At 36.6% G+C, this 17,305-nt stretch overlaps 1 protein-coding gene across 1 annotated transcript in view; it reads left to right on the top strand.

The window, feature by feature from the left end:
• CHSY3 (chondroitin sulfate synthase 3) overlaps positions 1 to 17,305 on the top strand; it is a 255,986-nt gene that overhangs the window by 220,480 nt on the left and 18,201 nt on the right. The window lies entirely within an intron of this gene.

Here is a 17,305-nt window from a genome sequence, read left to right as displayed (position 1 = left end):
CCCTGGGCCGCCGCAGCAGAGCGCGCTAACTTAACCACTTGGCCACGGAGCCGGGACCTATTTGTTTCTTTGTTTTGGTATGTATATGTTTTCAGTATATCCCTGTACTGAGATGGGCTTTAAAGCAGGGACTTCAGGACCAGATTTATTCTAGTTGGGTCTTTAAGTCTCTGGTCTTTTTTTTTTTGAGAAAGAATAGCCCTGAGCTAACATCCACTGCCAGTCCTCCTCTTTTGCTGAGGAAGATTGGCCCTGAGCTAACATCTGTGCTCATCTTCCTCTATTTTTTTCTGTGTTGGATGCCTGCCACAGCATGGCTTTGATAAGTGGTACATAGGTCCATACCTGGGATCTGAACCAGCGAACCCCAGGCCACCGAAGTGGAGCACACAAACTTAACCACTACACCACTGGGCCAGCCCCTGAAAATCTAGAATCTACTCATAGACATGTGAGAGGCATTATATGTCCAGATAGGCTCCTATCCCCAGACAGCCCTGGCCCTGCATCATTTACGGCATACGAGGCACTGGAGATAGAGTGAAAAGAAGACACAGTTGTAGTCTTCAGAAAATTCCCAAATTTGTTGGGGCGACAGGTGTATTTAGATGAATAAACATATGTAAAATTAAAGCTGGGTTAAATAGTGGGGAAGAATGGCACCTAGTGTGAAGAGAATGTATACCAGTCCTGATTTAGTCAGAGAAGTATCCATGAAGCAGTGACATTTAAGCCAAGTAATAGTTCAATAGGAAAAGAAATGTGATTCAGAGATGGGAGGACATTCCATGTAGAGGGAAAGGCATGTGCAAAGGCGCTAAGGAGAGAGGAGGCCAATATGGCTGGAGTATAGAGGGTGAGAGATAAGAGAGAAAGCTGGAGAGGAATGCGTTATTCTAAGATTGTCATTATTCTAAGAGCATTGGTTGTTATTGTGGAAAAGGAGAGTCACATGATCGTATTTGGGTCTTGGAAAGATGACTCATGTTGCATCATGGAGAACTGTTTGGAAACTGGCCAGATGAGATGTTGTCAGACAGGTGACTATTGCAGAAATACAGAGAAAGTTCTTGGTATCTTGGACAGAGTGACTTCCCTGAAGATACAAGAAGAGAATCTAGATTCACGAGGTAGTTAGTAAGTAAAATAGATTGGAATTGGTGATGAGGGTGAAAGGAGAGCAAAGACCTTAATGGTATATTAAGGATAATAACTCTTGATGTGGCCTCATTATTACAAAAAGCACTTTCCCAATTTATTGTTTGCTTTTTAATCTTATGTATGGTGCTTTTGACATGGAAATATTTTAATGTTAATGTACTATTCAAATCTATCATTTTTTTATTTATATTTTTTGTTTATACTTTTGTTTTTCCGTAGAAAAGACTTCTTCACATGCTTAGAAAATGTAAATATTTACCTACATTTTCTTCCCATTCTTTCACAGTATTTTTTCTTTTTGTAGGGGTGGCACTAGTAGGATTTAAGTCTTTAATGCATATATATGTATTTACATATATGCATATATATACACATATAAACATACATGTATGCATACATGAATATAATTTATTCAGTATAAGATGTGAAGAAGGTAAGGATCTAAATTTATTTTTTTCCTTGTAAATTGCTAATTGTCCTATAACTCATATTTTAAATTGTGATTCCAGTTATTTGCCTTTTTGTCAAGTATTTTTCACAATGATGTGCCACTGAGATTAGCCCTACAAAGTATAAAAAATTAGACATGATATTCATGTGAAGATTTTAAGTGATCTGTTAAAAAAAATTAACGCTGTAAATATTATGTAAAATAAATTTTAAATGCCCTCCAGTATTGGGAGCAATAGTGTTGAAAACAGGCTCTTGAAAACAAATCCAGAAGCTAGTATGATTTGCAATGTATAGTTTTCCTTGTTTGTAAAATACGACTTTTTAATTCCTTAATTGTACTATTCATAGTTGTATTCCTCAACTCACCTTTGCCTTTTAGGACTAAAATAAGTCATTTATTTTATCTGCTCAGATAGAAAAATTTTAAAAACTCCTTTTAACTCATTTTGAAAGATAACTGTGCAGACTTGAAACCCAGATTATCCTTTACTCTTTTACTAAAGCTAATGCGTGCACTGTGAAACTTAACTGGATCTCATGAAATATTTTGTTAATTCTTAATATAAATTACCCCTTTCTCTTGTGATGACTTTGTATATGAGAAACAAAAATGAGCTATACCCAGTCTCCACGAAGGAAATGTCAGTGTAATTAGAAAGGTCAAAATGACTGGAGCCATTGTATTTTCATTTCCAGAAAACTTGACTTTTAAAAGATTAAGCTTCACTTATTTTTAGTTAGCAACATCTTGGAAACACGTACCTGTTAATTAGAGCTGTGATTCCGTCCATTCCCACAGCAGTGCTGTGCCCATGCAGAAGTCTACAGCACTATAATTAGGAATTTTCTTCTAAGAAAAACATTATAATAGACATCCTGCCATGCTTATGTTATTTTAATTGGGTGGTTAGCTCTAGGGATCTTCATAATTTATCATAAAACTTTAATGTTAATAAAATCAGCTGGAGGGAAGCACTACTTATCTCCTTGATTACACCATAAGGAGTAGGATCTTAATTTGAGCCATTCTTCCAATCTTCCTCTTTTTTTTTTTTTTCCGGCTTGAAGAATATCAGCCCTGAGCTAATATCTGTGCCAATCTTCCTCTATTTTGTATGCGGGATGCCTCCACAGCCTGACTGATGGGCAGTGTAAGTCCGTGCCTGGGGTCCAAACCTGCTAACCCAGGCCGCCAAAACGGAGCATGTGGAACTTTAACCACTCCAGCCACAGGACCAGTCCCGATTTCATCTCTTTTTTTAAGCTAATGAGAGCAAAGAATTTAAAGTGGAGCAAGAGATCTAAGCACTGTAACACAGTGCTTCACCAAGTGTTGCCTGTGACCCATGTGAAAGAAAAATTACACAGGACAGAGTTAAACAGGCAAGGAAGACTTTATTCAAAACCATTGCAGCAGAGGAGAGACACTGAACTCAATTATCGCTGCAATAAAAGGCAAGAGAGTTTTTAAGTGCTGGGGTGAGCTAGTGAAAAAGTACTAGAGGACTTCAGCAGGGACGTTGGTCAATGTGACTAGGCTAATCAGAGCTTATGGAAGTTAGGTTCCTGCCCTCCCAGAGACTGAGAGATAGGTGCTCTGTCTTTCTTGGTGATTACATTTCAAAGGGATGGCTCCCAGGTTCCTGAGAAAGACATTCCTGGATTGTAAAACTGGCAAGAGGCTGGAAGGAGATTTACATCTCGAAGGAGCAGAGGAAGAATTTACAATTACAGGTTTTCTAAAGTAGATGCTCTAAGAAAAGGGAGGTCAAGGACCTATAGTCAGGAAGAAACCTGTCTAAAGTTTAGTCAAGCAGAAGAGAACATCAAGGTCATCTTGGTCACCCATTGGTGGACTATGAGATTTTACCTGATGATCTGGAACTGATCTAAAAGTACAAGTCTTTTTTAAGAGGCAAATGATATACAATCTTAAAATCTTTAAACATTATGTATAACTGAAGGTTACTCATTATTAACCTACTAAATTAGGTATTCGTGTATAGCTGGAATGTCTTTGCAATCTGCCTTAGAGTGCAAGAAATTTCACCATCTAAAGTTTACTAAACAATAATGATGGTGACATCTATTGAGTATTTAATCTATGCCAGACACTGTTTTAAGTATGTTTTATATAATGTAGAGAACAGTCCAGGAGCTCTTCTTTTCCCAGAAGTTGTGATTTGTCCAAGGTCAGCCTGGGAATGAAAGAGCAGATCTCAAAACAAGGCCTATGACTCTGTGACTCCAGAGCCAGGATCTTAGCCCAAAATAGACACACATGAGCACAAGCTGAAAGAATGACAGAGGAACATGCAGGAGAGGTTCGTTTTTCTTTCCTTTAAGTAATTGAAATGTCCCCCCAAAGCCAGGCCTAACTCCACACCACTTTAACAATTCCTACATTAGCCTTAGTTTTTCCTGTTTCTTGAGTGAAAGACTCTCTTGCCTCCATGCAGGTGGCAAAGGCCTCGTTGGTAGCTTTGCTTTCATTCTCATTCACCATGGTCTCTCAGCAGCACTTCATTTATTTGTGCAGAAATTATTAGTGTGACAGAGCCCAGCCTGATTTAGAATCAGCTTAGACTCCTACAATCATTTCACATTCCAGTGGCACAAAGCAGGAGTGATGATGGGTGTCCTCAACCTTTCTCCCTGCTTGGATGACTACATCAATTATGAAAATAGTAAAGAGATGTATGACCACCATCAGTCATGGTACAACTGCAGGTCACTACTTAAGTAAGATATAACAGCTTTAAGATATGTGCCAAATCTTGTACAACACAGATGGGTAAAGTCTTCTGTTACATTTTACTGTTTAACTTAAAGAGACATTTAGAAGCCTGGGAAAGAATGCAGAATGCTGAGAATTTTCTATTAGGGAATTAAATTTCCTACAGTAAATGGTTTGATCTCTGTTTTGGTTACCAACTAGTTTTAGGGGGAATATGTTAATTTATTAAAAGTTACTTATCAATATTTTATTAAGTGTTAGGCCCAGGCTACTCTCTGGGAGCAGGCCACCTAGAAAGGCATATGCTCCAGTAAAGCAGCAAGTATAATGTGGAATCATTAGTGCAATGAGCACTTGTCGGAATTATACAGCTCTTTATAAATGAGTGTATTTAGTGCCTGTCTCTTCCATTAAGCAGTTAACTCCAGGAGGGCAGGGATCCTGTTTCTTTTGTTGCTCTATCCGTAGCAACTGACGCATTTTAGAAGCTCTCTGATAGTTTGAAATGAATGAATGTCATTCATTCTTCAAATAAAAGAGGCAGCCAAAACGTTGGGGAGGATTGGGTCAGGAAAGCTTTGGTCAGGGAGAGTTATTGACAGAAATTGTCATATTGTCATAGAATCTATTATGTTATCTTTCTCATGTCTTCGATGTTTATATTAATTGAATTCCACTAGCTTTCTTGAGCATCTACTATGCACATGGCACTGCGCTATGTTCTCCTCCCCAACTTATCCAATAAGACCGTACTCTGTAGAGCCAGCCCTGATGGCCTAGTGGTTAAAGTTCAACGCCCTCACTGCTTTGGCAGCTGAGTTCATTTGCCAGTCATGGAGCCACACCAGCCATCTGTCAGTTGCCATGCTATAGGGGCAGCTCACATAGAAGAACTAGAAGGACTTCCAACTAGGATATACAACCATGTACTAGGGCTTTGGGGAGGGGGAAAAAAAAACTACTCTATAATGTACTGACAGCTGTAAGTCCATTTTCTACGTAATGAATATGGAATTTTCACTCTTAAATATTGAGAATATAATGTCTTTTCATTTCAAAGTATGTTTGAACATAGATTATCTACTGATGTAAGAAACTGCACGTAAACCAATTAACATTGAACACCACATAATGGCCAAAGGCTCCTTCTGTTTGTTGGAAGGTCATCAAATTTTAGCTTCTTGCAAAGAGCACTCCAAATTGCCCGGAAGGTTACTATGGGAACGTTACTGATAATCACTAAAAATTGTCATGTAGCCAAAGTCCATAATTGCAGAAGTATATGTCATTCTTTAAACAGAATATCTTAAATTTGCCCCAATCCTTATCTGCCCCATTCTTATACCTTCTGGATTAGTGGATGACCTGATGGTCATACAGAATTAGATAAACTTATGATAAGTCTTTCATGAGGTTAAATGACTGGTTGCTTGAATTTGGGGAGAATGGAAATGAAAAATCAGCCCCAGAAAATCTTTAACTTTAGCTTTAGCACCTTTAGTTAAATAGGAATCGACTTGGAATTTGAAGGCTCTCCTAACCGGAATAAAACCTATGAATTAGAAAGGTCTTTGTCTCTTTTTTTACTTGGAAAGTGAGGTGTAATTTTATGCATGATCAGTGCCATCATATAGTCGAGACACTTCCTCCAATGGATACAGTACATTCATTAATTGTATTAATGTCTTTCAAAATTGTGTGGCAACCACTATCTTTACATTTTGTTTTTCAAAGTCTTGAAAGCCTAGTTTGGAAGCGATAACCGCCCTCCTTCTCATTGTCTCTCAGTTATGGTGTGGTAATTAAATCACCAGTGAAGGGGGTAGTCAAGTATTGCATGAATAAAGGCTGTGTGCAGGTTTGCAAAGTGGCAACTTGAAAACCTCTTGAAATTCTTCTTTGCCTGTTCTCTGTAATAAATTGTGAGTAGAAAAAAAGGTTTAAGGAAATAGTGAATACAAAAAGTTACTTGACAATTTACCAAAAATTTAAAAACATCTACAGGAGGAGTGAATTGTGTAGGTTTCCACAATCATTCACTGTTATCTTAGTTATACATCAGGAAGCGTCTATATGGTCACTGCTTGAATGTAGCTGTGTCAGGCTGAATCAGGCAAATTTATGAGCCGTCAAGTTCAATGATTAGTGTTTTTTTATTGGAGTATGATTTTATTTCTAACAGGGTAACTTTGAAGTATTTGGGTTTATTTAAACTAACAAATGATTATGTGCCATGATACCGTTATAAACTGAAGTCTGATGAGCTTAGTGATTTCTTTCTGATTTTAAATCTCTTTGATATTTGCCTAAGATAGCGTGTGTCCAGAATATACCCAGCTGGGAAATCTATATCACATGCTTATTTTCTATGTTGTCTGAAAGTATTTTTAAACTGTAGAGAATATATACTAAGAAAACTTCATCGCATGTAAGAGTTAGTATCTGGAAGCTATTTTCTGTGTTGTCTGGCAGGTTTTTATTTTTTTTAAACTAGAATAGCTAGCAAAATGAAATGTAACAGGAAGAAAAGTACCAGTTTTCAAGGTACACATTGCCCATATGAGATTGTTGTTTGGATTTCAACCAAGATTAAACTAGCTAGTTAAACAGAGGCACATCCTACAGAGTGTTGGTGCAGAGCTGAAATTAAAACGTATCAATTTGTCAAATCGTTTCTGACAGGATTCCTTTGATTGCAAGTGATAGAATCACAGGTAAACTGCCTGAAATGGAGAAGAAACTACTGTCCTAGGAAACTAGAAAGTCTGAGGGTGGTCTGCCCTGAGGCACAGCTCAGTGCTCTGTTTAGTGCTCTTAACAACACTCAGTCCTTCTTGTATCATTTCTCTGCCCTTGTCTGGGTGGCAAGGTCTGCTTTTCTTTCTGTGAGATTAAAATGTACAAAATGTGAGCCTGTAGATAAAGTGAACCATTTTTAACTACAATGAGAGAGATCTTGCCCATGAATGAAGCTAATGAGGAATAAACCATTTATAACAAAGTATATTAATTGGCCAGACTGTGATTTGTATTTCCATCTAGAAAAGGTGATGATCATGTGAAATAAAAGGAAAAGAAATTTTTTTATCATTTTAATCTTTTTTTTTTTTTCCTGAAGAAGATTCACCCTGAGCTAACATCTGTTGCCAGTCTTCCTCTTTTTGTATATGAGCCACCGCCACAGCATGGCCGCTGACAAGTGGTATAGGTCCACTCCCGGTAACTGAACCCAGGCTGCCAAAGCCAAGTCTGCCAAACTTAACCACTAGACCACTGGGGCTGGCCCCATTTTAATCATTTTTAAGTGTGCAGCTCAGTAGTGTCAGCTATACTCACATTGTTGTGCAACAAATCTCTAGAACTTTTGCATCTTGCAAAACTGAAACTCTATACCCATTGAACAACTCTCCATTTCCCCTTCTCCCAGCCCCTGGAAACTACCATTCTGCTTTCTGTCTATGAGTTTGACTACTTTGGATACTTCATATAAGTGGAATCATACAGTATTTGTCTTTTTTGTGACTGGCTTCTTTCACTTAGATGTCCTTAAGGCTCATATATATTGTAGCATATGACAGGATTTCAAAAGGAAAGGGACATTTTAAGATTTCTTTACTTTAAAAAGATATCCAAGAACACAAATGCCCTCAGGCAATTTAAATTCATGAAACAAACATAAAGAAAGTTTATGGGACTAAAAATAAATGGAATTGTTCACTTAACATTTTTCAAATTCAAATTCATTCAAAACACTGGGCTTACCAAGAAAAAAAAAGCAACATCAGATCTGCAGCCTTTGGACTACTTTCAACACTGCTGCTTTAAGTATGCTTTGGGGTGATTTCTTTAAAAAACAAAAAGGAAATGAGAGAAATTTCCTCTTTTATTTCTTTGCATGTATTTTTTAATTAAACCTTTTATTTTGAAATAATTATTGGTTCACATACATTTGTGAAAAGTAATGCAAAGAAATTCCATGTACCCCTTAACCAGTTTCCCCCAATGGCAAAATCTTGTAAAACTGTATAGCTAAATATCTTAACCAAGAGATTGACATTGATATATCCACTGATCTTACTCGAATTTCTCCATTTTTGTTTGCATTTATGTGCGTGTGTATGTGCACACATGTGTATTTAGTTCCATGCAATTTTATTACATGTTATACAGTGAATTTTTAAAGTAGAGTTTGTGGATTAAATGTGGCTATTTCCAAGGAGCTATTATTTTTATATATCTCAATAGCAAAATAGTGCTCTTAATTGTATGTAACAAACATACATACATGATGTGAAAAAGGGCACGTCTTATCTTAAACTAGCTCTTTGCTTTCAACAGCTTATTCATGCTATACCTTTTAACATTTTTTCATTCTCTTTATAATTATAGAATGATATATGTATTTTTTTTCCCAAACTCATATCTTCTCTTAATATTTAAAATTAGGTACTATTTTCGTTGTGTCATTATTACCAGAGAAGTAGGACACACTTTAAGAAATTTACTGTTAACATCTGAAGACAGTAATTGAGGGAAAATAGTAGTGTTAATTTGAAAATTCACTATTCTGCTTGGAACCTTTATATTACTATTACTCTTAGAAAATTTTTTTTAAAAGCTCATTAGGCATTTGTATTAAGGGCAGTAAGACCCTCCATTTAGTTGTGTAGTGTTGCATAACTAAGTCAAAGAGAATAGAATGAGTTAAATATTTGTGAGACACCTTACCCAACCCTTAGGTACATCGTCAGCATAATATTTACACCACTTCAGTGGTTTAGTATTTCCTATTCACCTGCATAAATTATTCTAATTTGCAGAGTCTGTACTTCCTAGAACAAGAATACCTCCTTTTCCCAAACCCTCCTTAATCTTATATATAAGAAGAGATTCAAAGAGAATTTTCTAAGTTAGAGGATCCTTTCTTTTTAAGAAAAATGGAGTGGCATAATGGGAACAAAAGAACTTGCACTAAACTGAAATAGCTTCTTTACACAAATAAATGAAGGAAATTTTCTCCTTAATAGAGAAAAATTAATGCAATCATTTTCTTAGTAGAGAGTTCAAAAGATGTTCGTGAACAGCTTTCCAATAATGGCATGGCCTCCTATTTCCCCTTTGTTTCAATAAGGACCTCATGAAGACAATTCAGTTTTTTAGTTTTTAGATGATAATCTGAAATCAAATGATGGCTATGCTGAGCGTATTTGAATTACTTTCTAAGGAAAACTTAACCAAGGCCGTTCTCATTTACTCATTTACTCATTTATTCAATATCTACACTAATAATAATAATAGTAAAAACAAGTACCCATACAATAATAATAGCTAATTCTTATTATAATTCCTATTAATAGCAGTTACTATGTACCAAGTCCTCTTCTGAGTCCTGAATTGTTTCTCTCTAGTTCATTGTAACTCTTATTTCTATTCCATTTTTTTAGCTTTCCTAATTTCCATCTTTTCTATCCCTTACTGAACTTTCCATAGTGTCTATTCTTTTCCTTTCCTTCTGATTTTGTTTTCATGTCTGTGATAGTTTATTTTTCATTTCTTAGTTCTGTGAGCTGACATTTCATCTTACCATCATGTCCCTGAGGTCTTATATTTCTATTTTGCTGTTTTCAAAGATCGAGAAAAATGTTTCTTATGTTTTTAAAAACAGTTGCTTCATGTTTTCCTCAGTTCTATGGCTTATTTTTTGGAGTCATGGGGGGGCTAGTTTTTCGTCTAGGCTTTTTTTCTTATAGAAACTCTGTGTTACTGCTGTACTATTTTTCCTTTTTTAGAAAACATATGTACCTCTGAAAAAATTACTTGTCCCTGGACAAGCCCTTCACCATAGATTTGTTTTGGCAGAGGTGTTTGTTACAGTCCTGGGCTTGCTGATTTCCAGAAAGAAAAGGCATCAGTCCTCTCTGCTGCCTCAGACTAAACCTTCTTGAAAACATGGCTTAACTGTTTAATGCTTTGCTTTCTGTAGCTCCGTCTCTTCTACTTGTTGGAAACAGAACATTTCCATTAGGGACTTATTCTGCCAGCTCAGGCCACCTCGGTTACTGCACACACGGCTTTACACACAGAATAGGTTCTGTGCCCTGCATTGTCAGGCAGTATATTTTTCCTGGTTACTTCTGAGACCTACTATCCTCCAACCTTTTGTCACTGACATTGTTCTCCTTGGCCTTTCGTCTCCACTCGCTTCCAGATGATTCTGCTCAACCCCATCAGCTTTTGGAAATCCTACACATATTTTGTGACTATGTATTGTTCCAGTCTCTTCATTTTTAAAACTGGAGTTTGCTGTATTTTGTTTTTAACATTCCCTATGTCTTTTTAAAAATAGCCTTATTGAGGTATAATTTACAATCTGCAAAAGTCTCCCCTTGTAAGTGTCCAGTTTAATAATATTTAGTAGGGGCCAGCCTGGTGGTGCAGTGGTTAAGTTCACACCTTCCACTTCAGCGGCCCAGGGTTCGCCGGTTCAGATCCCGGGTGCAGACCTACGCACCACTTGTCAAGCTATGCTGTGGCAGGTGTCTCACAGATAGAGTAGAGGCAAATGGGCATGGATGGTAGCTCAGGGCCAATCTTCCTCAGCAAACAGAGGAGGATTAGTGACAGATGTTAGCTCAGGGCTAATCTTCCTCAAAAAAAAAATAATAATGTTTAATAAATTTGTTTAGTTGTGCAACCATTACCACAATCTAGTTTTACAAACTTTGCATCGTTCCAAAAGTTACCCTGTGCCTGTTCGCAGTCAGCTCCTTACTGTTTCCTTGAAGATTTTAATTGTTGAAATGGAATTCCTTTATTTACGTAGCTGTGATCTTTCCAAAAATTACCTACACTATGTTTTCATTATTGATAAATCTAAGGGGGAAACGGAAGTCTAATATAGTAGAATATTAATAATAACATACATTCATATCTTGACATTTATTCTCCCACTCTCTGATTTTCATAATAGATTTTTCTATAGCTTCTCAGATGATTTCCTTCTCAGGAGGTGAGATTTTGGGTGACACACTTACAGCCTCGGTGTCGGTCAGGACACACTGATCTTAACTGCTGCTGTAATTTTGTTAGCATAAAATTATCTCCCTCCTTTCAGTGGAAGGATCTGGAGGTACCACGAAATCAATTGAAAATTCTGAAACGGAGAGGAAGCCAATTTAAATTAGAGTCCCTGAATGATTTCAAACGAGCTAATATAACTTTAAAAGTAAATTTTACACCTTCCCTTAAAACAGTTTTGCGACGTTCAGAATTTAGTGTGATAAGTAGCAAAACTGGCTACTTATTCTAGTTTCAGTTGTAATCTCATTACTCTCAGTAGAGCCTTGTGTAAGTCCCTTAACCCTCTTGAACCTTGGTTTCCTGAAATCCTCACAGTAATTCATCTTTCTTGTAGTGAAATGTTGAGGACTTTAGTGAGGAGGAGGTGCCTCATTGGCATGTTAGACACATTGAAGCCCTGAGAGTATGTGGCCAAATTATAACTGTTCCCAAGCATTTCGAGAAATGAACAAAGATAAGCAAGCCAACTAAAGCATGCTGCTCTCGTTCTCTGAAAAATCCTAGCTAAAAGAGCAGTCTCAAGAGGAGGTTGAGAAATCCTTGAGCTGTTATTTATAGATAGTTATCATTTACTGAGTGTTTTCTTTTTTTTTTTTTTTGCTTAAGGAGGATTTGACCTGAGCTAACATCTGTGCCAGTCTTCCTCTATTTTGTATGTGTGTCTCTGCCACAGCATGGCTCACAAGTGGTGTAGGTCCATTCCCAGGATCCAAACCTGTGAACCCGGGCTGGCGAAGTGGAGCGCACCAGACTTAACCACTAGACCATGGGGCCAGCCCCTATTGTTTTCTATGTGACAGACATAATGCTAAGCATTGTATATATTTTTTCTTATTGATCAATGTTTCAATATACATTGAGGTAGTTAGTATTTTCGCTTTTATAGATAAGGAGACTGAGATTTAGACAGATTGGATTGGAAATGGCTTGGAAGTGCTAAAGCAAGTACTCAGATCCAGATCTGGCTGACATCATAGCCAGGCTCTTAAGTATTCTCATGTCTGTCCTATATAGCTTGAACCTCTCTACATAAAAATGTAGAAAATTTGCATATGCTGTATTCTTCTTTATGGAAAATATGACATAAATTCAAGGTGTTCTCATCATTGCTGCATTACGTGGAGTATGCATGAATGTGCTATTTTTAAGGATTGTCCCCATCACTGTCTTTGCATGTAATACTTCTGCAAAGGGCTACATTAGAAGGACAAGCACTATAGGACAGCTTGGGTTATAATGAAGTGAGTGATGCAAGTTAGTTAAACATTTCAATACTAAGATATTATTTGTTCTATAACAAAAAGTCACCTTTATCAAATTGTGCGGTATTAGTCACTTCTGTATCACCAAAGGAGCCAGATAATCCTGCCGTTTAACAGCTTGCCTCTGAGCACGGTTTCCTATTTAGCTTAGCATGTTCCCTTTTTCTTACTAATGTAAAGCATGCCTTAAAAAAGAATAGTTTCAAATAGCCAATACTTTTTAGAGGTGGTATAATTAGTAGTCTATATGTAATCAGAAATGTATTTTTTTTACCTTCTTGCATACAAAGAAAAAAAATCCATGGAAAATTACATAAAGTAAAATATTGAAGCAGTCTCAGGTAAAAAATAATGACACTAAAAAAATAGAGCTATAACAGCCCACTGCAAATTATGGACTTAATTTGATTTCATATTGATCCAAGTTAAAAAATAAATTGGCATATGTTTTCAGAAAAAAATATTGGATGCACCTGAACTGCTGTGTCTTGAATCAAGTCTAAAATCCTTCTCAAAATATCTACTGTTATATTCTTCAAAGTCAAATGATGTTGATTTGAAAGTCCTTTTGAGTATAGAAAAGGAACCAGCTGAAACACTAGAGATAAAGAATCTGCTATGGTGTTGGTCTTACTCCTGTTAGGTCATCGTCTCTAGGAAAACTTCCATGATGCTCTCTCTCTCTCTTCCACCCACCTAGTCATACACATTTATGTACATACACATCAGAAAAACCTACCTAATTCTAATGCATGTGTATGCATACTTTTAAAATATTTTATTAATTGGAGTATAATAGACAAACATATCTTAAGTAGCAGTTCAATGAATGTTCACAAGTTGAATGCATGCGTGTAACCATGACCTGGATCAACAAACAGAACACTACCAGCACACTAGAGCTTCCTGCCCCCTTTCTTGATTTGATCACTGTTCTAATAGCTAACAGCATAGTTAGCCTTACCTGCTTCTGAATTTCCTATAAATAGAATCAAATAAAATGTATTCTTTTGTATATGGCTTCTCTCACTTGTTTGTAAGATTTGTCCACCTTGTGTGAGTAGTAGTATTTCATTTATTTTAATTGATGTGTTGTTTTCCATTATATAAATTTTCCCATACTTAGTTTTCTATTCTACTCTTGGTGTACATTTGGGTTGCCTTCAGTTTTGGAGTATTTTGAATAATGCTGCTATAAAATTCTTACATATATTTTTAGGTGTGTGTTTGTGTTTGTATTGGGCATATATCTAAGAGTAGAATCACTGAGTCACAGAGAATGTATAGTCATTTTAGTTGATACAGTTTTCCACAATGATTGAACCAAGTTACATTCTCACCAACCAGGTATGAGAGTTCCAAATCTTGGCAATGCATTAGCAGTTGGTTTAGTTTTAGCCATTCTTGTAGGTTCATAATGTTGTCACATTTTGACTTTAAATCGCATTACCCTGGTGATGAATGAGCTAGAGAATGTTTTTGTATGTTTATCAGATATTTGCATATTCTCTTTTGTGAAGTGCCCATTCAGGGTTTTTTTCCCATTTTTCAGCTGGGTTTTCCTTATTCCTTACTAATTTGTACAGGTTTTTTGTTTTTTATTGTGGGATGTAGGGGCTCAGTTTTTACTTTTTTCCATATGAATATCCACTGACCTTGTATTGTTTACTGAAAAGACTTCCCTTTCTCCACTCTCAAGTGTCGTGTTTGTCATAAGTCACCTGATAAGTCTTAAGTCATGAGTAGGTTCATTTATGGATTATTTTGGTCCTTTGTTCTATTTGTTAACCCTTGTACCAATATCTTACTGTCTAAATTTCTGTAACTTTTTATCCATAGTATATCTTTTTTAAGATTATCTTGAATATCCTTGACTTTTCATTTCTATATAAATTTTAGAATCAACTTATTAATATCAACAGTAATATTTTCTTTTCAAAAAATGGTAGGATTTGTATTGGAATTGCGTTGAATCTATATATCCAATTGGGGAGAGTTGATATCTCGCAGTGTATTCCAAAGAAAGTATTTGTAAATGTATTCCAGTCATATATAAAGAGGATAATATGTCAGAATCCTTATGAGTTCAGTCAAAGAGTACAGTAGTGGTTTAGTATTAGAAAATCAATCAGTGCAATTCACCATAACAGAAAAAAGAAGTGACATCACATAATCTTAATGGATACAGAAAAAACATTTGATCAACTTCAAAATTCTTTCATGATAAAAACTCTTAGCAAACTAGAAATAGAAAGGAACTTCTTTAATGTGTTAAAGAGAAATATTGCCAGCTTCTTCCCTGACTCTGGGATTGGAACAAGGATTCCGATTCTGCTATTCCACATTTTATTGAAGGTGCTGCCAGCAACAAGGAAACTAACTCAGACTTTTTTCTTAATAGCTGGCTTCTGTAGGGCGAGAGTTCCAAAAGACAAGAAGCAGCAGCTGCCAATCTAGAAACTGGCAGCGTCACTTCTACTGTGGTCTGTTAAAGTAGTCACAGAGTCACGCAGATTCAAGAGAAGAGACATAGACCTCACCTCTCAATGGGAGGAGTGCCAGAATTTATCACCACAAATCTGCCACAAGTTCTTACATGTAGGAGCTATTTATTTTTTGCAATAAAATTTGATATCTAGCCTTGGTGGGATAAACATGAGCTCTAGCAGAATTGAATATAAAATTATGAGTCATTAATTTGCCTTCCTGGGGTCTTCCTAGGTTGTGCTTTGCTAGTTTTCAGCATTGATGTTGCTATGGAGAATGTTGTGGCAAGATTCATTCTTTTTCTTCTTACAGCCAAAGTGGGTTTTGTTTGTTTATTTTCCTTTGTTTCTCTTCGCCTAATAGCACATAGATGTATATCTACCTTTATTTTAAGGAAATATACATGTTTTTTATCTCCTTTAATATATATCCGTACATATTAAATATGTATTTAAATTTTTAAATATGTTACATATATACATTTTTATATATGTATGCATATGGATATATATATCTTTCCAAACTTTTATTCTCTGTTTTATATTTCTAGTATTTTGCTAAATTTTTTCAAGTGTCTTTTTCCTACGTTTTCCACAAATCTCACTTCATGCTTCTTGTAATGTGACTATCAGTGGTTTTATTTATCTTTAAGCTTATTTATCTTTTCCTTGAGTCATTTTTTTGGAGATTGTATTTTAATTTATTTGATTTGTTTATAATTTTTGCCTGTTTTGGATATATATGCTTAAGTTTGCCATATTCCTTTCCTCCTTGTGCATCAGTATATTTGCGGATATCTCATGCTGCTGCTGCCGCTGGCAATTGTCCTCCTCCTCCTCCCCCTCCTCCTCCTCCTCCATTCTCCCTTATCTTAGAGGGTGCGATGGAGGTTTCTTTATTGCCTGGCAGAGGAAGAGGAGTCAGCTAGCACTTTGAAGTCTGATCTTATAACTCGACAGTTTTCCTCATTTTCGTTTCTGCCTGAGGTAGTGAGCTTCTTCTAGACTAGCAGAGAGCCTTTCTGGTTCAGAAGGATGTCAAGCATGTCTAATTTTGGATATGATCCTTCAGGTCAGTAGTGTAGATCAATCTAGTTTCTGTTCCATCTTACCTTACCAAGAACTTACTCTGTAAAGATGATATATCAGGATACTGAATAAAATTTACATCTCCTATGGGGCTGATTTGGCCTTCCAAGCAACAGGAATTGGGTTTACTCCTCAGAGAACCTCCCTATTTTGAAAAGTCCATGCTCTACCCGCTCTGCCTCTCCCTCACAATGATTTATTATGGGGCTATGGGTATATTCCAGTCTTGTTTTCTTTGATATTTGGGGTTGATTTTAGAATAAATAGAGGGACAAAGATTCTTTTCTTCAAAACATATACCTGGTGGTTAGTATGCAGTATTTGCATATATTGACAGGTGGTTAGTTTGTCGTATTTGAGCATATGAATTTGACATTTTAAAACCATTTTCATTTCTTTTTTTTTTTTTAAAGATTAGCACCAGAGCTAACAACTGTTGCCAATCTTTTTTATTCTCCCCAAAACACTCCCCCCGCAGGGCATAGTTGTATGTTCTAGTTGTGAGTGCCTCTGGTTGTGGCATGTAGGACACTGCCTCAGCATGGCCTGAGGAGCAGTGCCATGTCTGCACCCAGGATCTGAACCGGCGAAACCCTGGGCCACTGAAGTGGAGCGCACGAACTTAACCACTCGGCCATGGGGCCAGCCCCCATTTTCATTTCTTTTAAATATAAATTTTACAAGTCATTTTTGTTATGAAATACCATGTAACTAATTTTTATTAATTTTTTGGGGGGGGGAAGCTTAGCTTTGAGCTAACTGCTGCCAATCCTCCTCTTTTTGCTGAGGAAGACTGGCCCTGAGCTAACATCCGTGCCCATCTTCCTCCACTTTGTATGTGGGACACCTATCACAGCATGGCTTACCATGCGGTGCCATGTCCACACCCGGGATCCAAACCAGTGAACCCCAGGCCGCCGAAGCGGAACGTGCGAACTTAACTGCTGTGCCACCGGGTCGGCCCCAGATTTTTATTAAATATTTTAATTAAATGTTTTAGATTTTGCTTTATTTCTTTCTAAATTTATTCTAACCTC

Source organism: Equus asinus, chromosome 9 (genome assembly GCF_041296235.1).
Source record: "Equus asinus isolate D_3611 breed Donkey chromosome 9, EquAss-T2T_v2, whole genome shotgun sequence".
In the NCBI taxonomy this organism is placed as follows: Eukaryota; Metazoa; Chordata; class Mammalia; order Perissodactyla; family Equidae; genus Equus; species Equus asinus.
This window is presented reverse-complemented; position numbering and strand designations above follow the sequence as displayed.